Here is a 24,999-nt window from a genome sequence, read left to right on the forward strand (position 1 = left end):
CTCTACTCTTAGACTCCATGCAAGCCTTCGTGAATCCGACACATAGAGTAATTAAATTTCTATTTACAATTATATGCAAACAGTACTTACATTTATACATTGTAATATTTTACAGAGGTAGAAGTTACTAAAGAGAAAGCCCACTTGCAACTTAGTGGATTGTACAGGCAGCAGTTATGCATAAAATTTGTTTTATCATTTCAGTGAGAGGTTGAGTGCATTCTCTTTAAGGAGGGTATTTGGCAAGTAGTTGAGAGTATCATACAGTGAACATAATCTTATTATCCTCCTTATCCAAAAAGACCTGTTGCCCAATTCTCATCTGGTTTGTCTTGGAATTAAGTAACCAAAGAGCTTTGTGAGTAAAAGTTACATTCCTCCATTTAAGAGATCCAAGCAATTCACTAATTCTGGAAGCACTAGAAATGCATCAAGATAAACAATGTGGACAAAATTAAACAGTTATGGTAAGATCCAGAAGTAGCCTGTCACCCCATTAGGAATGATTTTAACAGGGAACATCCAGTAGGATGTCTGTTCTTCGCATGATAACCTCCAAATCTAATCCAACCTTTGAGATTCCTTGACAATACCAAATGCTTCATAATATCTGTGACAGAAAACCTCTGTAAAATAAACTTATTGCAGCTAGACTGACATGGACAAAAGAAGGGGCTAAACCAAAAGAATAACAATAGGCTAGTTACAACAAAGTAAGTTGAAATGACCAGGCCTTTTCTTCATTTTGTAGTGCATTGCAAAAATGAGTGAAATGCTAAGAGGCTGAACTGTCAGCTGTCCTTGTGCTATGCTACCAGGAGTTCCAAAAGTTGGAGTTAATCACTGTTCTACAATTAACCAGATATTCTTGGGTATAGGAGCTTGTGGCCAAGATGCATTGGGAGTCATTTGCCTGAATGGTTGTACCCGAGCTAGAGATAAAAAATTAGCTGATGCATTTTGGTTCCCAGAAATACTCAAACTGGGTAACATAAGCAATGCTCATACAGAATTCACCCAAAAGGATCTAAAAGGTTTATTTATTAAAACATTCAGTGCCATTTTATTATCTGGCCTAAAAATTACTCTTTTGTTCTTAAGCAGCTCTTAGCATATGAAAATTGAAACCCAGATAGGATTGATCTCTAAGAATGTGATATCTCTCTTCCTTCCTTTAGACCAAGAAGGAGAGGGGGGGGGGGGGCTGAAAACCATTCGCCATTGAAAATCATAACCATCTAAAGCATCCATGAATAACTGAAGTGCTTTATTGGAATCCCATCAGTTTTGCCAAAAGGAGCAACTATTAAACTCCTTCAGGAAACTAGAGTATAAGCACAAGCCCTATAAAAGATTGGCTAGGGAGTTGATGAGGGTCATGACTTAAATTATGGCTCTGCAAGTGAAATTCTATAGACATACTGATTCCATCACTTGCTCAATTGAAGCCTTCCTTGAGGTACAAAAAGTTTTTAAGGAAGCAACTATGTTCTCTAGCTAGGTCAAAGGTAGACAGAAGCGATGGTAAGTTACATCTGTTTCAATCCCTAAAAATGTTAATAACTTTGCATGTCCTTCAAGGCCTACTTAGGCTTGCACAGACCCGTGAAAGAATGATGGCCCTTTAGGTGCTCACCTCTCCTTCCCCAATGAGTGTAGTCCAGAATGAGCAGGGTCCATTGTTTTCAGTACCAAAATAAGGCTGAGTTAAAGTGCTTGAAGATGGCACAAGACATGGAACATCCCATTTGCATGGCAGCACTGAAAATATAGTAACTGGCAAAATGCATGCCTAAAGTTGCCACTCAGAAAGCCGACTATCTGTCTACTTTGGCTAACCATGGATCTTTACAGAACTGCATTACCAATGACTAGTGGAGGTTAGCATGATGCTTGCTGATGCCCTCACTAACTGAGGAGCCTTCATGGTAAGATAAGTGGTGTATGAGATGGAATTCTCCTTCTTTTTTCCTTGAGAGTGAGAGCAAGTGGTGAGATAACAAATGGGTCAAAAGGTGGGGACTGAAATGAGCTAACCATGCTGCCTTTTTCAAATACTTTAGTAGTAAGGATTTCACAATTTGCTCTTTACCATTGACTAGTTGATTGAAAAGCCCTACTGGAACCCATTTATCAATGCAAAGCAAAAGATTTGTTCAGATAACCTCAATAAGAAAAGGAGTACAATATGGCATATTTAACTGTGCAAACAATCTAAGATATTTGAAAATCCCAAAAGGGGATCCTGCCCCTATCTCCTTGTGCTTCAAAGGAGTTATAAACTTTACTTGCCAGAGGATTGTGAAATTACATTTGCTTCAATGCCTTCCTTCAACAAGCATTTAACTACAAAATGCCCACCTTTACAAATATTGTAGATCTGAGGGAATCTGCCCAGTGGCCATCAGCAGCTGTATGAATTACATGCACAGCAGAACTTACTTTTGGACCCATTCTAGTCTTCAGGTTGTCCAAAACTAGCTTTGGGTTTGTCCATCATTACACTGAGCCATGTATCTTTATGTCTGACCTCCAAACACGATTGTTTATCTATAGCTTTGAGTTTTCTAAATTTCTGATCATACCAAAGCCAGGAAAGACCTACTTTAATTAAGTAATTTAACCTTATAATAAAAAAGTAACTTGACAGAAAGGGGGCTTGTCAAGGTTCTTTCTCTACAATTACAGTAAAAGTTCAATACCCAGTTATCATAAGACTTCACTTTTTAGTTCTTTAGCTGACTCCTACCCAAAGAAACAAGTGTTTTTGCCAGATCCCTGGAACCCCATGTCTCTGCATCTATTATCTTCTGTACTCCACCCGAATCTATAAGGCAGAATATCTCATTATAGTCACTGTTCTTTATTCTCTCCTTAAATTATTTGGTTATGTAACTGTGATACTCAAACCTGTAGAACATGTTGGTTGAAAACCCTCAGCTACCATTACCTAACTGATAGTATTGTTTGCCAGAACTGAAGCACCTTGCCATAATTCCTCCTCAACAATAGGTGAAATAAAGAAGGAACTAGTATTTGCATTATCTGTCCTGAGATGATCAGTGTTTGATCTAAAACAACCTCATTATGTGCTACCAACATTTTATCTCACCACTCAATATAAATGCCTGGAATGTCCTTCATCAATTAATGCATCCAAAAAGGAATTCAGATATTCATCCATCTTAAGAATTTGACAACTCCCTTGTCCTTGAGCATCTCCCGAAAGTTCCATACCTGCTGGGTAGCTGTTAATGCCTCCCTATGTGTCTGTGGACCTCTTTTGTTTTGCCTTAGAAGGCTCACTAGAATGAACATTTTCTTCACCAGAAAAATCCTTGAACAAATGTGCATCCTTCGTATCTCAACCCACCACTGCTTCAGTTTGTGCAAATAATACTGGATTAACCTAAAGAAACAAAGTATAATACACCTGAGTCAAAGAAGAACAACTCAGAGACACTCAGGTGGCCCACAAAACTTCTTTTTTATATATACATATATAGCTATATAATTACAGCCCTAGAAATAACCATGCGTATGCATAAAACTTAACAATGTAGGTGCATTGATATTAAATGAAAAAAGCAAATAACCACTATCAGGAATAAAAGCTTGTAAAATTGACCAGTACAGGACATGCCTACGTGAAATACCCCTTCCCTTGGTATTTATTATTTATTAGTAAGCTATGATCCTACCCTTGATAGAATCACCCACCTCAGAATCAACTGCACTACCATGCTTAAGCTAGTCAGTTATGATGCTGATGACACCTTGACTCATAGTGCATCTCTTAAGGTAAACTATCTAAGGTACATTGTAAGAAACAAAAATTGGAACAATATTTACATTGTCATGCTTACTTAATTATTCTCTGCCTAATCTGGCTACCCTGTTGAGCCAAGCTCAAATGAACAATGGAAGGAATTTGCTAAACATCTGTCAGTATGAAGGAGCCTGAGTGAGTGTGTGTGTGTGTGTATATATATATATATATATATATATATATATATATATATATATATGGAAACACTCTGTATAATTGAACGTTTGTAATCTCAAATGTGTTTAACAGCAGAAGAAGTGATCAAAACTCATTTGATTGCTTCTGCCAGTCTTAAGTCAGTGCAACACTGTGCATAGTGGGGTTCTGGGAAATTGCCTTTTCCCCACTATACAGCAGTCTTAGAGTTGGCAGATATAATTAAGAGAGGGGTGTGGGAGGTGCATGGAGGCTTGCCTTCCTGCAAAAACATAAGTGTTTTGTTTTATCTGTCACCGTTTTGGCTTTCAATCTTTTGGGATCGATGAATGGCCATTCAAGATTTGTGAACTTTATGTGTAGAAGTGCATCTATATATATATATATATATATATATATATATATATATATATATATATATATATATATATATATATATACATACATATATATATATTTATATATATATATATATATATATATACATATCGGTCTACCTGATATTGTCAAAATTCCACTTCATTGAACTTTAAAAACATGAGAAGACTTTGCCGAAAACAGCCTTATTGAATGTTAACATCACTGGAGTTTTATTTTGGGAAAGGAGACACTTGGCACCATGGGGAAATGTGCCCTTGTCCCCACTATAGTGCAATCTCATAGTTGTTGTATTTAGTTGGGGGTGTGGGGGGTGCAGTTTGTTAGTTTTGCCATGGTGGCCATATATATGTATATATCAAAATAAAAAAAAAAAAAAAAATGATTTGACTTCCAAGATGGTTTCACACTAATCAACAGCTTAATGTTAACTCCCCAGAGTTAAAACCAAAATGAGAAACAAAGGTCATTGATATTGTGAGCAAAATTCAATTACTGGCTAATAAATTCACTGTTTGAAAGTCAGCAAAGAAGAAACTAAGATAACCTGAAAGAAAATCAACTAGAAAAGGTGAAGAGAAAACACTGATTTCAAAGAGTCACTGAGCTGTTCAACAGAAAGCAGTTCAAGCTCCAGCTATGGGGCAAGACATGGCTTCCAGTTATCTACAGGAAAACAAATAAGACAAAAGTGCTCAGGGCTGATTAAAATAAATGAAACACTTGAGCATATCAACTCAAACAACAATAGGCTGGAAAAGTAGAAGAAGTTTTTAACAGATATTCAGATGAGTTGATAAAACTGGAAAAATCAAAAGTCAGAATGAAGAAAAGGTTGGCTGAGTATGAAACTGCTGAAGAAGAGATGTTTCAAAAATGATATAATTAAAGGACAGAGCACATAGGGATTATTTGCTGCACCAGAAAAACTGCAAGGAAAAGACTGCATTAATTTTATGAAGGCATAAATAAGCACCTGGACTAGTATAACACAGCAGGCACTGCTAATTTAAAGGGCATACCATATGTATGCTCCAAACCTGGTCATGAGAAAGTAGCCAAGACCTTTATTAGTAAAGATCCAAACCTACCACCAGAAAGAGTGGATCCTGGAAAAACTGTGACAAAAGATCCTAGTATCAAAAGATGGAGACTGTAAAATCTTTGTGGAAAATATTTATTCACTTTCCACTAAGCAGAACAGAAAACCATTAATTTCAGTATTCGGGGAATGTTGAGAGGCAGGTATAAGATTCAAGCTGTTGTATCCAGCTGTCTTCAGAGTATCTTTCCTGGAGGATCCAAGTAATTTTTGATGCAGAGCAGACTAAGGAGGAAATCCAAAAGTTTGTCCACCAAAAATTTGCTATCAAGCAGAAGGGAACTCTGCTTCTCATTCACCTGATAATAAAGAACATTGAGAAACTTTGCCAATTAAACCTTTTCCATTGTTCCAAAGGAAAATATCTGACAGACAGAGAAAAGCACAAGAGTTGCCTTAAGAAGAATCAGGAGTATTTTGGAATTGAATACGTATCTGGAGTTGGGAGATGGAGATGAATAGGAAGAAGACTAGCATAATAGAAATTAATAAATTTGGGACGGCAACACATCAATCATATTTGTGATATATGGCTGTATAAGAATAAGTGGAAAGACTGGACTTTTGTTAAAGTTGTGGGGAACTGAAAAGCATTTGCCTCACGTCATGATATTAATGTTTGGAAGGACTGTGAGTTGTGGGAAGAAGGAAAGAAAAAAGTAACTGTAAGTGAAACAATTTTTGTTCTCAGTAGTATTTCTATGAAACTTTCAGAATGTCATTTGCATATTTTATAATAAAGTATTTTAGTTGTTCTTGTATGTGATAAAGTGACTAAAGTAAACAGGTGCCTTTTTTCTTCTTTCACCTCTATTTCTCCTTTTTTGGTATTAAGAAATGTAGGCATTACAGTGACAAAAGAAAAAATAGACAAAAGCATGTTTAGGTTAATAATCTGTAATCTTGGGTTGTTGAAGTGGGGGTGGGGTGTAAAAGTACATAGAGCATAATATATGTAGAGCTGATATGCTCTCTATTACTTTTGCATCTGTGAATGTCTTGATTAAGACCCTTTCTTAATCTAATAAAATTTTTTAAATAGAAACAACTAAATATGAAAACACCAGTAAATGAAACATTTACCTTTATTAATAAATGTTTCACTGTGTCTTTCGGGCTGTAGCAGAGGACTACATTTTTCTTTTTATTTTAAATTTCCATTGAGACAAAATGATAAACACTAGTTTCTTCAAGGCCAAAAGTGAATGATTTCTGAAAGCATGTACATTGTTTTCATATATGTGGAGGGGACAAAGATAAAAAGAAAAAATAATAGACACCAATTAGTGTAAGCAGAAGCACAGGCAATAACCTGCTTCATGGCATGTATAACATCAATGTCAGTTTAATTAGGACCTGTGTTAGCAATTGCCTATTTGACACAAATGTTCCTATTAGGAGGGTCACACTTCTAACTTCATTGAAAGATATACATAGTCATGTGTGGTTGTAATAAGTTAACAGGTTATGTTAGGAGAGACCACACATTTTTCTGACCAGGAAAACCCAGGGTCTCAAACACCTATCCTATACAGATAGGCTAAAAGCCCCGTCCCTCTACTCAGTCTCATACAGACTGCACAGAGGTGACCTATGTATGGAAAACAAGGCTGACTCAGACTTAACCTTGATAAAGTTGCTGCATATCTGTAAGTCAAACTCCACTTGCGCAACCCACATGCAAGGTCTCAACCTGGTCTGTGACATTAATAGAACTTGTTGGCAGGATAGATTTGTGCCCCAATGACTCCCTCATCTGTGGAATAGACTTCCACTCTATGTCAAGCAAAGTGCCTCATTAGCCCTCTTTAAGGGGAACCTGGACGACTGGATGGGAAACAGAAAATATACCCCTGGGATCCCACCTGTGTTCCTGCTGGACAAGAAAAACAAGTGCTGACTTTGTGTGAATAGGAGTGAAATTCTTGGATAGGCTTATAAGGGCCTCCAGACCAATAGCTGAGTATTGTCCTATGAACCTATGAACCTATGGGGGTGTTCTTAAAGTGTATGTGTTTTATGGGGTGTTCTGGGAGATTGTGTGTTTGTGTGTGTGTGTGTGTGTGTGTGTGTGTGTGTGTGTGTGTGTGTGTGTGTGTGTGTGTGTGTGTGTGTGTGTGTGTGTGTGTGTGTGTATGTGTGTGTGTGTGTGTGTGTGTGTGTGTGTGTGTGTGTGTGTGTGTATGTGACTTCTTTCCATATTATCAAGGAATGTGAAGGGTCTTTCCAGTATATACACAAAGGAAAGAACACTTAATTATATTAATAAATGGAGAGTGGAAATAGTAATGTTACAGGAGACACATTTGGAAAGAACTGAGCGTGTTAATTTAAAGAAAGAAATTCAGGATGGATATTCTACATAATATCAAAAACAAATGAAAAGAGGACTACTTATATTAATAGCTAGAGCAGCTCCAGTAGTGATAGAAATGGGAAAAAATAATATTAGCAGATTTATGGTAGTAAGGGGCTACAGGCAAGGGAGGAGAATTATGCTGGCATTTATTTATATTCCATCTAAAACTGCTATTATGGAAGTTAAAAAATTGGGAGAAATAATCAACTTTCAGCAGGGAATATTACTTATAGGTGGGGACTGGAAATTGATTTGCAACAATGAGGATGTAAACATTCAGGATAACGAATCAAAGAAGAGACACTGGCACTAGCCCACTTACCTGTTAAAATTAGAGTAATTTAAAGACTCGGTAGTGGAATGTATCCAAGAGTTATTAGGAAAGATAGAAAGTACTCCAGAAGTTATAGCTTGTGAGTTGGATAAAAATGAAAATGGACTTTTAAAACTAGTGTAGAGATAAAAGAAAAAGACATTTGATTAAGAATTAATAAGAATTATTTAGAGAGGCTGATAAATGTTAAAATATTACAAAATAAGGGAATTATACAGAAAAAGAAGAGGTGCAATTGCATAGTGAGAAAGAGAAAATAAGCGAGTACCTGGATAATATGCGTGAGTTTAGAAAGATTTCTTTTAAGCAACAGTTTCTTGACAATAACTTTAGAGCACGAACACTTTTGGCACAATGACTTAAGAAACAGTAAGCAGAAAGGGCTGTTGCCAAACTTAGGAAGCCTATAACAAGAATAAACTGCCAGAAAACTTGTAAAGATATTAGAAATATTTTGGACATTTTATGAAAATCTCTATAAAGCACAAAAGTGGGGAAATCAAGAAAAAGCATGAATGGAAATATTTATGGAAGACATAAATATGCCAAGGTTAGAGTTAGATGAGGCTCAACAACTAACAGTTAAGACAGGCGGAGATGAAATAAATATGGCAATCTATAATCAATCTGCAGGAAAGTCTCTAGGAATAAATAGTATTCCAAAGGAAGTTTGGAAGCTAGGAGGGAAGAATGTGACAAAGATCTGGAAGGTTTTGATTAACAATAAGAGAAAATTCTTTATATGGCGTAACTTCGTAATAAATACCTGCGAGAACACCTATAAGTGCCAAGGCATTAGCCGAGAACAAACTTTAGCGCTTTTACCCACAATATCAGGGCTTCCTCAGAACTCATAATACAAATTGATGTCATAGGTTCATAGGTTCATAGGTTCATACTAGGCTATCTGCCCAAGGGCATTTATAAGCCTAGCCCATAGTTATGTGGCTTTCGCCACCCCTTTAGTTTGAATAAAAACTATGCCTATCATTTTTCTGTGCCTCTGTCAAGCAGTGACACTGAAGTAATCCCTGGGGTATATCTGCGATCTCCCATCCATTGGTCAAGATTCCTCTTGAACAAGGCCAGCGAGGTGCTCTGCCTCACATGTACCGGGATTTTGTTCCACAGCATAGGGAGTCTCTGGGTGATGAATTTGTCCCTCCAGCACGTTCTATTTATAACCGTGTCAAGGTTTAAGTCTCCCGCCCTTAAATAACTTTTTTCGCGCCAAAAAAAAACCCCTCAAATATTTAAAGTGACACAGCATACAAATAAAATACTACAAATACTAAATACTGAATCTATACAAATGAAACCAATAATACACGTAACTCTTCTTCATTATAATCTGTTGCTGGAATGACAAATAATTAATTGTATGTTAAAAACTTCCTAAGCAAAACTTAGCTTGGATGAAAATACATTGATAATGCTTCCATTAACTGTGTTTATAAGTACAGATTTTAATATCAAAAATACCGAAACCATCTTTTTTGTATATATAATAAAATATAATATACTGAGGAAGCCCTGATATTGTGGGTGAAAGCACTAAACTCTTGTATCCATATTCGTTTGGTTTGTCGTTTTTATAATAAAACGTCAGTATTTTAATTTATATTGGCACGCTAAAGTTTGTTCTCGGCTAATGCCTTGGCACTTATAGGTGTTCTCGCAGGTATTTATTACGAGGTTTTGATTAACAGTAATTTAAAAGGCAGGGTGGGGGGAGGGCATCAACATCATGGAAAAAAGCTGTGGTGCCTTTAATACCTAAAGGCCTATCTGATCCAGCTTCATTTAGGCCCGTTTCAATTTAAAACCATGACTATTAAGAGTTTATGTCTATAATGGCTGAAAGAAATGCAAAAGTGATTTTAAAACTGAAAGATATGGACCACTGTGGTTTTGTGAAGGGGAGGCAAATATCTGATAATATTAAGAGAACATGATGATCCAGACGGAAGCAGAATATAAGAAAATACTGATGTTATTAGTGACTTTTGATGCAGAGAAAGCATTCAACAAAGTAAGCTGGGATTTTTATGAGTATGGCAATGGAAGCATTTGCATTTCCTGATACAATAATAAAGTTATTTAGAAGGAATACAAGGGACTGGAGGTAAAAATTAAAGTGGGAGGGTTTTGTCTGATAAGATGTATCTGAACAGAGAAACCAGGCATGGGATTCCTCTTTCCTATTTGTTATTTGCATTACATTATATTTAGAACCACTGACAAAGGAAATAAGGGACTAAGACATTTATGGATATATTTAGTATACTGTTCAAAGAAAGTTGGTTTTATTTGCAGGTGATATTATTTTGTACCTGATGGAACCAGAAAGGACATTTCAGTGTTGTGGAACATTCTGAGACAGTTCCAGGTTTTTCGAGATAAAAAATTAATGAATATATCTCAAAAACTATAACTACAAACTATGTAGTCGCATATTAATTGATTCAGCAATATCCATATTTATATGGACCTGATAAAATTAAACATTTAAGAGTATGGATTAAAAAGGATTTTGTTGTGGCAACTAAAGATCTTCTTCTTCTTTCGGCTGCTTCCGTTAGGGATCGCCACAGTGGATCATCTGTTTCCATTTCTTTCTGTCCTCTGCATCTTGCTCTGTCACACCAATCACCTGCATGCCCTGTCTCACCACATCCATAAACCCTATCTTAGGCCTTCCTCTTTTCCTGTTACCTGTCAGCTTCATCCTTAGCATCTTTTTCCCAATCTACTCTGCATCCTCAACAGCACATGTCTAAACCAACATAATCTTGCCTCTCTGGCTTTGTCTGCAAATCTTACAACCTGGACTGATCCTCTAATATTCTTATTCCTAATCCTATCCACCCTCGTCACACCCAGTGTAAATCTTAACATCTTTAACTCTGCCATGTCCTGCTCCGACTCTTGCCTTTTTTCAATGCCACTGTCTCCAACCCATATAACATAGCTGGGCTCACTACCCTCTTGCAGACCTTCCCTTTCACTCTTACTGGTACTTGTCTTTCACAAATCACTCCTGACACTCTTTTCCAACCACTCCATCTTGCCTGTACTCTCTTCTTCACCTCTCTTCACACTCACCATTACTCTAAACTGTGGCAGCTAAAGATATGTGGGAAAATACTACACAACATATAACAAGAATGGAGAAACTTGAAGGTGTTGCATATGGATATGGATAGCAAGATACAAACAATAAAATTATTTTAGTCCCTTTAGATTTTTATGCAGGTCAGGCATATTTTTATCAACCAGTGCAGAAGTTGTAGTGGATAATAAACTGTTGAAGGATTTAATTTGGGAGGTGAAAAGGGCAAGAGCAAGTTAGATAAGTTGATCTGCCAAATAGAATGTGGAGGTTTAGGATTAACTGATTTGAAGGGATATTTTACAGCTACATAATGAAGGCTGTTGCACATAACACAAGCAGAAAGCTAATACTGAAAAGGGAAAGGGAGGATGATGAAGCAGTGAGGAGATTCAAGAAATAAGGAAAGAATGGTATTTTGAATACAGATTCCTAAGAGGAATAACAACAGTCATGCAGAATATTATATTCATATAGTAGCAGAAAGTATTCAAAGAACTTAGTCAATACAAGAATGTAGAGAGGAGATTTTACCAATATCCGTGAGTGCAATTATGGGTACAGAGAATAGGCAAGAGGAGACAGGAATTTACTGCAGGAAGCTGACAAATGAACCAAGCTATTGGTAACAAATAATTAGAGAGGGAAAGGTAATTGAATGGGAAGAGGCCAAAAGGGCATTTGATTAGCAGGCTAGTGATTGCCTTCCCTACTGTGGATTGAACAGAGTATAGACAAAGAAAAAGTGATAGGGAAATCCTAAATAAAGACTTGCACTGGTCAAGTTTTTAATTGAATCCAGAGTAGAAACTGCTGTTAAAAGGATGTCAAATGTTGGAAGTGTTATGGTGACGAAAGCGGTATCTGGTTGCATATGTTCTCAGGATTCTTAGTACGTGATCGCAGATGCATTCTGTCGAATACGTCTTGATCGAACGTAAAAGAACGAAAAGGCAAAATTCACTTTGCTGCTTCCGTTACTTTGCCGTTTTCAGCACTGTAGTGCGATCTCAGAGTTGGTATATTTAAGTAGGGGGTACGTATGTAATGTTTTAAAGTTTTTTTTAATTTTTATTTTTTTTTTGTTCTGAGGTTTCTACATTGTAAGCTTTCGCTTACATGAGGTCGATTAATCATCATTTGCTTTTTTAAGCGTGCGATGATGTAATACAGACCCTGTTTTCATATCATTATGTAATGAATTGGAAGACTTTAAAAATTCCCCACTAAGTATTCTGTCAGGGATACTTTGTGAGCAAATGAGTGTAAAATAAGGAAATTGTTTTTTTTTTGAGCTGTGATACATGATCTGAATTGTGCAGATATAGAAAGGTCTTATTAAGTTTAATTCTGGTGACTGCCAAAAATGCAATTACTAGGAAATGGAAATCAAAATCTAAATCAGCTATACTTGAAGTACTGAAAATAACAGATATAAATGAACAGGAAGTGGGATCTTTAAAAAAGGGCAGGAGAAAATTACATAGAAGATAATGGAAATTGTGAGAGCAATACATACAAAAAATGTTTTTGTAGGAGAAATGAAGTTTAGGAGAGACAGAAATTGAACAATTAATATACTATAGTTTTTATTATATGGCATCTAACAATATATTGGATGTACAACATTTCAAATGTGAACTTGTTAATATGGTTTGATTACTTTTATATAAATGTAAGTTTGCCTATGTCACAAGTCACAAGTGATAAATCAACAAAAGTGTTTAAAAAATGTAAAAAAAGTACATATTGAACTAAAATTTATTGAGCTGAACTGAACAAAGAATAGCTCATCAACAACAGCAACAACAAAAAAAAAAGGCTTATGTGTTTATGCAGGGGCAGCATGTCTCCCTATGCCCCAACACAGTCCCCCACATCTTCTCCTGCTATTTAAATACCAACTCTAAGGTCCCAATTCAAATTCCCTGACCCTCAATGTATCACAATCTTGCACACATACAAAAAAGGCACTGTTTTTTGAGATCAATTGATTTTTGATAGCATGTACCAGCTTTTTTCCTGGTGGCTAAAAAAAGAAAATAAAAATTGACCAAAGGAATGCCAACCATGTATATATATACATATATATATATATATATATATATATATATATATATATATATATATATACATATACATACACACACACACACACACACACACACACACACACACACACATGCACGCACGCACACGTATAGAGAGACAGAAAGAGAGCATGAGACTGAGACAGAGATAGATAAATATATAGATATTGATATATATCAATAGAAATATATCTGTATATATAGAGAGATAATATAGCTATACTTTCTTAAAGCTTACCAAATTAAATAGTATGAGAAAATGGTGCATTAAACGTAGCAACATAATAGCAATAATTAGTATTATGAAATTATTTTGTGTCAGAAAAGTATGCTAATTGACTTTGTATAGTAATGTCACCTTCTCAGGTTATAAGTGTTCATAATTTAAAGATCATCTTCTGGTGGAAGCAGTTAAATACTATGTCCTTTTCTGAGCATTAACAAGACCTATACATGTACAGTAAGTGCAGAATTCTTACTGTTAGTATATATTTGAGCTGCCCGAACTCAAAGCAGGAAGTGATTAAAAGCAGCTGATGATTTCTTGGCACTCTGTAGTGTCCAAATGAATATCCTTATACCTGATAGAATGACTTCTGCCAGGAAGGCTTCTCTAAAACTGAAATGATCTACACATTGAATTAGGAAGAAAGCTTTGATGGTACTCACGTAATGAGGATGTGTAAGCCTACTGACCATAGTTTCAGCTGCTATTTCTACCCAATGTAGTGAGAATACCCACTATGCACTGGCAAGCAAAAGTAAGTGGGAGGCCAGTGGTAAAATTACAAGGATTAGAATCCATGGCTTGCTTCGGTCAGCAATGTAAAAATAAGGAGGTTATATAATTGAAACCCATGTTGTCCAAATATGTTTAAGATAATAAGTAAATTCTATTCACTTTACCTACAGTTTGAACAAAGCCTCATACCTCTGATAAATGAATTCACTGGGGATTATACAATGAACACATCTGGAAAGCCTGAATTGTTCTTTTAGAGTGTGGCAATGCTGTTGCTTGAGCTAGGACAGCATTTATGCACGTATATTGAAAATACATCAAAACAATACTCGTTGGATGCCTTAGCATTAATGAATCATCTGGGATTGTAGACCTTCTGGTAAATGTTAAAAGAAAACACTTGGCATTGCGATCCTCAGAATTTACTAGTGAGGTAAGGCCACTGTAAAATAACTTACTGTTATGCTCCAAAAAGCACAGATATTAACATATGCCGATTATACCTTTTGTTGCTGGCAAGCAATGTTAGGCAAATGCTGACTGCATTTGATAGAGGGTTGAAGAGCCACAATCTGTATATATGATGCACCTCACAACTCCTGAGAGAAGGAGGCAACTGTGCTGGAAACCAGTTTTGCTATGCAATACTGCCTTTCATGTTTGGATAATAAAGGATTGTCTGGCCCAAGCTTCCTACCCAAGTATGTGGCAACAATATTAAATATGGCAATGACTATTCAGCTAAAATAATCGAGAAAAGAAAAGCATATCAGCTTTTGTCAATACTTTTCAGGAGATGAACATTAAAATGCCAGCTAATTTAAACATATTTTTTTCTAATGACACAAAGGCTTTTTATATTCCTCATGGAGCTGAGTAAATAATTAACATTTCCATGGCTTTCTTGTAATCATTTTTTATTATTTTTTTAGGACAAGCTGCAGTGAAAATTTTTAATCGTTTAGGATTTATTTCCCCACTTCAGGATCTACAGGGTTTGCACATCTGTTTGTACTAGAGTTTTGTCTAAACCTCACAGGTTGGGCTGATCTACTTACAGTCATATAATCACTGGTAGCTTCCAAAGTTAATTTCTGAATGTCAAAAATATGCAAAGAAGCTATAAGAGGTATATTTTTGAATAAGTTAATCTTTATGAAAAATCTGAAAGGCAAAACATGTAATGTAAATTGACATTTGTGGATATGTGGGTTTTTTTGTACTCGGGAAGTGATTGTGGAAACAACACATTTGACAGCGATGCTTTCTTCTGTGTAGCACCATCTCTTGTACTTCTGTTGGCACTTTGATCCAAATGTCTAGCCTTTGTCTGTCACTATGACTTTGATTATTAAAAAAAAACAGATGGTGAAACAAAGTTATATATTGGATTTGAAAGCATATTTCCTCTAGCATTCAATAATCGCTAAGTTATTTCTATAAAATAGAATTATTTTCATGATTTGACAGTACTGACAATATTTATAGCTTTTATTGTGGCTTTTGTCATACACTTCAACATTTATGTATAGGTTTCCTTTAGGGATAAACACTAATTTAATAAAAATATATAAATATATATATATATATATATATATATATATATATATATATATATATATATATATATATGTGTGTGTATATATATATATATATATATATATATATATATATATATATATATATATATATATATATATATATATATATATACATTAATGCATTAGTTTCTATTGAACTTCTATAAAATGCAACCTTACTTTTAATTCACTATACTGTCTCTTTGCTCATGATCATATATTTGCATATCTTGATAGTTAAATTGAACTTTTATCTTACCAGAATAGTCATTATTTGAAAGAAAGAAAATATTTAATTTTTTGTTCATTTATCTGCATCTCTAATCTGAATTTGAGTACTTTTCCATAATGTTATATTCAGAGACAGCTAGCCCTATTGCATAATAATAATAGCCACAAGCAGGCGGTGGTATTCCCGGCCTAGCTGCACATTGAGGGACTATATATGAAACAGAAATAAAAGTATTCTCAATACTTTTTTTTCTGGTTCATAGGTGTGTACTAGGCTAATGGCCCTGAAGCCTTTACAAGCCTAGCCCAAAAAAACTGCCCAGGCGCCGTGCCACCCGATGTTAGTTCATAGTGCCATATCCGGTAGTGCAACTGGAATGATCCCTGGAGTGAACTTTCTGTAACCCAACCACTCATCAAGATTTCTTTTGAACATAGCCAGTGAGGTGCTCTGCTTGACATGAATGGGAAGCTTATTCCAGAGTATGGGCAGTCTTTGAGAGATGAACCTGGCCCTCCAGCATGTTCTGTTGATTGTGGTAATGAGGTTGTGATCTCTGGAGCATGTGGCACAGGGGGATTGGGATTTCTTTAGGTGTAGCATTTCAAATAGGGCTGGGTCAGACATGTCTTTGTAAATCAAGCAGAGATCACCTCTAAGTAAATGATAAGAGACTGAGAAGAGCTGAATTTTCTTGAGTCTGTCTGTGTAGGACATGTGTTTAAGGCCTAGGATCCTTTTTGTGAGGTACGTTTGTGGCCTCTCCAGCTATTATAGGTGTCTGGTCAGGTACATGCCAAATGGGGAGTTATATTCAATGATTGACCTAATGAAGGATGATTAGAGAGGGATGATGACCTCTTTCTTCCCGGATGCAAAACCTTTGGTTATAAGATGTACCACATAGAAGGACTTTCTGACCTCAGTGGTAATGTAGTGGTCGAAGGTGAGGTGGCTGCAAACCTGGGTGCCTAGATCTCTTATGGCCCCTTCAGTGTTCATTGGGCTCCCATCAACTTGGTAATTCATGGGAACTGAGTTTTTTCCAAAGGGGATGATAACACATTTTGTGGCATTAAGCTTCAGGCCATGGTTCTGGTACCAGTCATTGGTCTCAGAGAGGCCCTTTTGTAGGATGTCTGTATCACTTGGGGAGCTGATAATGATTCCTAGCTTGAAATCATCAGGGAACTTGGTCAGTCAGAGTTCTTCTGTGTTGGCCTGGACTTCTGAGAAGCAGATGCCAAACTGAAGAGGGCCCAGGGCCGAGCCCTGTGGGATTCCACTCATGACTGATTGACAGTCTGACTTGTGATCCACAACATTCACTCTGTGGGTCCTGTCTGTAAGACAATTTGCAACCCACCTAGTGATGCAAGGATTGATGCCTAGTTTGGTGAGTTTATCAATGATACTTGAGTGGGTAATGGTATCAAAGGCCTTGGCCAGATCGAAGTGGGCTGTATGCACTGCTTTACCATCATCCACAGCCTTGATGACTGCCTGAAAGCAGTCAATCAGGTTCAGCAGGCAGGAATTCCCCTTGACAAAGCCAAACTGTGTGGGGTCAAGAGTTTGGAGATTGCCTATATCTTTGTTAAGCAGATCAAGGATGATGTACTCCATAGCTTTGCATACCAGGCTTGTCAGGCTAATGGGACAATAGTTCCCAGGGTCTGTAGTTGTTCCTCTTTTATGGAGCAGGATGACTGTAACAGTGTGCCATTTGTTAGGGACATAGCCTGAGGTAAGGCTGTGATTGAACAGGGCACACAGATGTGGTGCCAGTTCATTTTGTAGCTCATGTATGATGCAGCCAGGGACATTATCAGCTCCCATTAGGGTTATCATAATGAAAACAACAAATCACCATCCAACTCTCTCCAAACAAAAAACACTGCCAAATTCCAAAGCAGATAGTAACACTGGAACACAAAGATGGTGAAAAAACCTTCTTTGATAACAAGTCCTGGTACCTCGGCTACTCGCCTTCAGTGGAACAATTCACCATAAAAAAAATCTCCTTATATAGTCATCAATTAAATCAATCAACCCATTGATCAATTAAGGTGAAGAATCATGATTTAAAGTTTAATGACTTCATTTAAAACTTACATTATATTTAAATAAGTTTTTATGTTCAAAATACATCAACACGTTTTTCAAATCATAAAAAAGTAATTCAGAATGCAATAAACTTCATACTTTTTATGATTTCATAAATGTGCATGAATCATGTTTTATATACATTAAAAATAAGCACATTAGTCTTCATGTAAATAGCAATAAATGGCATAATATAGCAATAACCCACACCTGGGTGTGGGTAATGCTGGATTTACCCACGGTTGGTGTGGTTTGGTCATGAGAGTCGAAGCCCGAGTGGCCAAACAAAGCCAACTGTTTGTAAATCCAGCATTACCCACACCCAGGCGTGGGTTATTGTTTATTTTATTTATTTATTATTTTATTTTATTTTACATTTGTTGACCGGGCTAGTCCAGCTGAATAATTTCCATTTTCAGTGGAGGCCCGGGGAGAAAAGCTCCACAATTAAAACAAGGTTAAACATTTAAGCAACAATGCATACATTTTAGTGTAGTAGAAAATACAGCGAAAAAAAACAGGTAAAAATCAAATAGCCTAAGCTATATATATTCATATTTTTTTTTTTTTTTTTTTTAGAACAGTACAGTAATTTAGTCATTTGAAATAGCAGGGAAAGATAGTGATTTTTACGTAGGGAGGTATGGCTGAAGAGCGAAGAAGTCATTTAGTCTGGATTGGTACAGGAGCAGAGCCAGAAGTTGTTAAGATGTAATAGAAGTTGTTTTTTGAAAAGTTGAAAGGAGTCTAGTGAGGTAATGTGTGAGGGAGGTTATTCCATATTTTCCCTATGGAGTTTGAAAATAGACAGTTACCTACTGAATTTGTAATTCTAGTTGTGGTGTCTTGTATCTTTTCGCAAGATCGCAACTGTTTCAAGTTTTTGTAGGGAGTAAGGAGGTTACTGAGAACTGGTGTTTTTGTTGGTTGATAAAGAATGTTATGTGTAATTAAGAGTTGTTGATAGATAAGCTTGTTAGGTAGTTCTAACCATTGTAATTGTTTTAAGTTATTACAGTGGTGAGTTCTGTACTGGGATGCTGTGGCAAAACGGGCTATATTATGATAGGATGTAGTTAGTTTTTCAGGTTACCTTTAGAGAGATTGGTGTAAATAGAGGAAGCATACAGTAGGGTGGAGATAAGATGTGATTGAGCTAAGGTGGTCCGTGCTTCTGGAGTAAGGAAGGGTTTTATTCTGTACAGTGAACCTATCTTTTATTTACTGCTTTTATAGTGTTATTGATATGACAATCATAGTTAAGATTATTATCAATAGTAACACCAAGCAGTTTGGTAGTAGAGTCTGGGGAGATAAGAGAATTGTCAGCTGCAGTAATAGTAAAATTTAGTTGAGGTGATTTGTGGGTAGGTGAGAATAGTAATAGTTTTGTTTTCTTGGAGTTGAGAAGGAGACATCTTTTTGAGAACCATTGTTCAACGGTTGAAAAGGTAGATTGTGTGAGTGACTGGAGTTCAGATTGGGTGGGAGCTGTACAGATGATGGTAGAATCATCTGCATATTGTATGCAGGTAGTGTTATGGATAGATGATTGAAGATCATTAATAAAGATAGAGAATAAGAGTGGGCCTAATATTGATCCTTGAGGTACTCCTAAGGAGATAGGTAGTAGAGCAGATAGAGAATTTTTCCAGAGTACTGCTTGTTGTCGGTTTTCAAGGTAGGATGAGAACCACGTTAAGGAGGAAAAATCCAAGGCAAGTGAGTTTAGTATGTGTAGGAGAAGTTTATGGTTGACCATGTCGAAGGCTTTTGACAGGTCTAGGAAAAGAGAAGCAGTTAGTTTGTTATTATTACGGTTACAGTTTATTGTGTTAGTAAAGGAAAGTAGTGCAGTGGTCGTACTATGTGAGGGTCTAAATCCATGTTGAGTGTTTGCTAGTAGGTTATTTTGAAGGAGATGGTTAAGTAGTTGTTTGTGTATACATTTTTCCATTATTTTAGCTAGTGGAGATAATAGTGCTATTGGGCGGTATTTAGAGAGGTCAGTGGATTTGCCTCCTTTATGTAAGGGTATGATGTGTGATATCTTCCAGATTGCTGGAAAATCACTTTCTTTTATGGATCTGTTTATTAGGATCGAAACAGGGTAGGCTATAGCTTTTGCTGCTACCTGAAGGAATTCAGCAGGAAGCTTATCTGCTGAGGGGGTAGTGGGTTTAAGTTTTTGTAAGAGAGATTGTATGTAGGAGGTGGGTATGGGTTGAAGTTGAAGGGAAGGAATGACGTTGTTGGTGTTACTTAAGATCAGTTGGGAAGCATCAGGGGATAAATGGCTTGCTAGTGTTTGTATGGAAGTAGTAAAGAAGCTATTGAAGTTATTGGCTATTAATTGCTGTTATTGGCTAACTATTGCTGTTATACAATGACATTATTTAAGAAACAAAATAATTACTTTTCTTAAATAATGGCATTGTATAATGGCTCCTTGCTGGCCTTCTGCAGCTGTCTGGTATTCTGCGGCAGTTCTGATGTACTGCGCATGCGTATGCCTACGCAGTACATCAAAGCTGTGGGCAAAAGCAATGGAGAAAGCAAGATCTCCGTTGCTTTTTAAAAACTGTTTCACTATGTTAAATGGGTTTAACATAGCGAGACAGCTTAAAAAAAAGCAAAGGAGAATCTCTGTTGCTTTTTTAAAGATGTCTCGCTATGCTAAACCCATTTAACATAGCAAGACAGTTTTGAAAAAGCAACGGAGAAAGCAAGATCTCTGTTGCTTTTTACAAACTGTCTCGCTATGTTAAAGGAGTTTAACATAGCGAGACAGCTTTTAAAAAAGCAATGGAGATTCTCTGTTGCTTTTTTTAAATCTGTCTTGCTATGTTAAACTCGTTTAACATAGCGAAATAGTGTGAAGCAACGGAGAACTTGCGTTCTCAATTGCTGTAAAAAAAAAAGTTATAGTAATGGAAAAAGTCCGGGCGAATGGACATTTTCAATTACTATAACTCTGATTTACAACGTGCACGCTGACCAATCAGCGTGCACGTTTTTGAATATTAATGGAGGGTCGTTGTATAATATAAATAAAACCATCATAGTGAAACACCACTATAAATTCATGCCCCTAGGATGTAATGTATGAAAATTAATTATCATTCTTCATTCTAATTTATTAAATTCTCTTTTGAAATTTCCAGCAACAAAATGTGGTCTAGCCAACATGCTAAAAATAAATCCACTACAGCTACCATTATGTGCATTGACAAAATGCGAAGCCACTGGACTGTCCATGTTCCTCCTCCTGATATCCCTCAAATGCTCTAAAATGCGGATTTTAACTTTCCTCGTAGTTTGACCTATATACCAAAGGGGCTTATCACAATCACAACCTAAAATATAGACCACCCCTTGTGAATGACAATCAAACTTCTCAAAGGCTTGATACTTTTTTCCATTAATTTTATCTCCATGCAAATTGCTGGCCCTATTGCATACAGAGCAACGCCCACAGCATTGCATACCTACACTCATTGAGTCCATAGGATACTCCAACTTCCTGGTAAGCAATTCCTTCAAATTGTTATACCTACAATAAGAAAAGGTAATGTGTCTTGGAAACAACTGACCAACAGACATATCATCAGCAACTATGTGCCAAAATTGTTTAACAACTTTCTCCAACACCCATGAAAAATCCAAAAATCTAGATACAAAAAATATTCTATCCATTTCATGTGAAACAGAATGATGTCTGTGGCAACTCTTTCTCATTTTATTACCTCCCTCACATAACCTGTTCTTAATCCCAGACAACACCATCTCCGAGTATCCTCTGGAAAATAATCTTACCTGAACCTCATTAAGGGCATTCTCCCAAAATTTTGGATAGGAAGTATTCCTAAGAATTCTCTTGAATTCACCCTCTGGCAATGTCCTAATCAAATGTGGAGGATGCATGCTACCTGCATGCAAAAAAGGGTTATCACCTGTCCCACTTTGCGAGGACAGTCCCTCTTTGGGCAGATGTGTCCTGCAAAAAAAACTAAAAAAAGGCAAATGTTCTGAGATTTTAGGATAAACATTTTTTCCTAAGTTTTCTTTAATAGCTGCATAAAACAGCAACTTTGTATCTGAAATACCCAAGTGTTATGTGAAATAGCAAAACAACTGAAATGCTACATGAATAAGCTTTTATTTTGACAAAAAAGTGAAGTTCTGTCCTTTGCACTGGCCTTGGGTATGTTTTGTCCCACATAATCTCGTGTTTCTACACAAAATGTCTCACTTTGAACATTTGAAATGGTGGTAACCCTAGGTCCCATAGACACTGTATTCTCGGCTTTGGACAATGCAGCCTTTACCTGTGCTGCAGCAATGGTGGGTACCAGGCTTTCATCTGGTATTGTGATAGGGTCCTTGGGGGGGGGGGGTAAATTTGACACTGAATCTGTTGGCCAGTATGTTGGCTATATCTGTTGGCTTAGTATAGGAGGTGCCATTGTGCAATCACTCAGAGCAAATCTGGGAATTGCTGTTGAGGTTTTTGAAATAGCTGTAGAAGGCTTTGTGTTGTTTTTGCTGTCAGCCACAATTCTGCCTTCATAGCTGGCTTTAAAGGATTTGATAAGGGACCTCAGCTTTTTGTTGAGACTGATAAGGGAGGTTTTCCAGTTTTGTGACTTCATTTTTTTCTGCAACAGTTTTCTTCCTTCTGTTGTAGAGTTTATTGATGGCTGGGGACCATCAGCTTGACTTCCTTTTTTTGGTGGAGAGTGTCTTACTTCTGTTTGGTATGGCAAGGTCCATGCATTTGTGTACATGCTCATAAAGTGCATTGGTGTATGATTTGGCAGTCATGCAGCTATTTTGCATTGACATGGGTGCCGAGAAGTTAGCAACCTCTGCTTTTGGAAGCCCAAAGTCGGCTTTAGAAAAGTTTTTCAGGGTGGTCACTTTAGCGGGGGGTGTAGGTGAGACTGAGATTTTCATGGTGATCAGTTTGTGGTCACATTTAACCAGGGAGGAAAGAACTATAGGTATGGAGCAACAGTCTCCCATGTTGGTGATAACCAGGTCAAGGATGTTGCTTCCTCTAGTAGGGGTCAGAATGAGGTGTTCCAGGACATTGGAACTGATAAATTCCAGAAAGCGTTGGGCCTGTACATTGGTACTTGAATAGTTTTCCCAGTTGATGGAAGGGTAGTTGAAGTCACCCAGTATGAGAGTATTGGGTTGAACGTTGATAGATTCCAGGGTGCTTAGGAAGTTGGCATGTGAATCTAGGGACATGTTTGGGGTTCTGTAGCAGGCTATGACTTGTATCACTATCTCACTCAGTGTTAGTTGTACCTGAAGTATCTTGGATGCATTATGCTGGGCTACCAGTCTAGAGGTGTGCGTATCCTTGAAGAATATGGAGACACCCCCGCCTTTGGAGATTACAGCCGCATTCTGGGGCCAAAAGGTATGTAATGAGTTATAGCCTGGGAGTGTATGGGTGCTTTCTGCCTCTTTATACCAGGTCTCCATTACAGCTGAGATATCAACATTCTCCATTTTGAGGAGAGCTTCGAGCGAGTGCATCTTGAGATTTAAACTTCAAGCATTGAGCAGCATGACCCTCAGACTGCATTTGTTTGTAGCTGTTACAGTGGAATTTTGGTCTTTGGAACACTGCCTAAAAAAGGCACTATAGGGTGGCAAGAGCCTTAGCCAGTACTCAGAATACCAGGGGTGACAGATGCAGGCCATCTGTGGCAAAGCATCGAGGTCTGTCGATCATGTTGTCCCAGGCAGAGAGATACTGGACCCCCTTAGAATGACACCAGAAACCTAGCCAATTGCTGAAGTCAATCATTTTCTGCTCGTACTGTGGTATCATTCTGGGTGATGGTAGAATACTGCTCAGGGCTATGGTCATACCTGCCTGGGCCACATAATCTGAGAGTTTCATCACATCTCTTTTCATGTAGTCACAGGAGGTACATCTCAGGTCATTCCCACCCATATGGACAATGAGCGAGTCATATTTGTACTTGTTGTGGAGTGACCTGAGTGCATGTGTTATGTGCGGATCCTGGCACCTCATAGACAACTGACTGTCCTTGGTCAACCTAGTGAGTGGGACATCAGTGTGCCTCACAATTGAGTCTCCTATGATTAGTACATTGGGAAAAGTGTTTTATCTTAAGGACTTGGGTTGAGGGGCACATTGTGGTGGTGATCTATGTGTTCTATGGTTGGTGTTGTGGAAGTCAAGTGCATTTCTGTCTCTGGGGTCTCTGTTTGAGTAAACTTTTATTGAGAGCCTCCGCGAAGGTGGGTTGATGGTTTGTGTTTCTATGTGTGGGTTGTGATGGTTGGTGTTTTGGAGGGCTGTGTGTTCTATGTAGTGAGTTACAGGTGTTGACCTTCTCCTATTGACCAGCTAGTCCAGTCTTGGTTGAAGCATGCACTGCTTCCATTTTGGTGATATAAGTGCATCTCTCACAGGTATGAGTGTTGGGAGGTAAGAGGAGAGTGTAGTCTGTGTACATTAGACAGTTGCCACACTGTCTCAGAATGCCTAAGTGCACCAGGTTAGCAGGAGAAAGCACATTGCCTTACAATGGTGCATATGTAGCCCCATTATGTACAGCTAGGACAAAATTAAAAATGCCAGGTGATGATTATTAGTGCTACATGACTGCACTAGCCATTTCTGAATTCTCTCCTTATTTATTTTATTTATTTGTTGATGTTGAGTATTAAATAATCTATAAAGTGAAATTCACAAGAAGAACCAACATACACATGAGAAAATGCAAGTGTACTGGTTTTGCTTGAAATATTTAGGAACAGGCATATATGACAAAGAGTAAATGAATATTACATTTTTATGTGGACTGATTTGTCTTGAAATGTTTATAATACATATCTCATAAATGTAACATCTATATTGTAAGTACTGCACGGTTTGGAGAATTTTTTTATGAACTAAAAACTTTTATTCCAAAATACTGTTCAATTAAAT

The sequence above is a fragment of the Protopterus annectens genome, chromosome 2.part0 (assembly GCF_019279795.1).
Source record: "Protopterus annectens isolate FY-2018-M chromosome 2.part0, PAN1.0, whole genome shotgun sequence".
Lineage (NCBI taxonomy): Eukaryota > Metazoa > Chordata > Ceratodontiformes > Protopteridae > Protopterus > Protopterus annectens.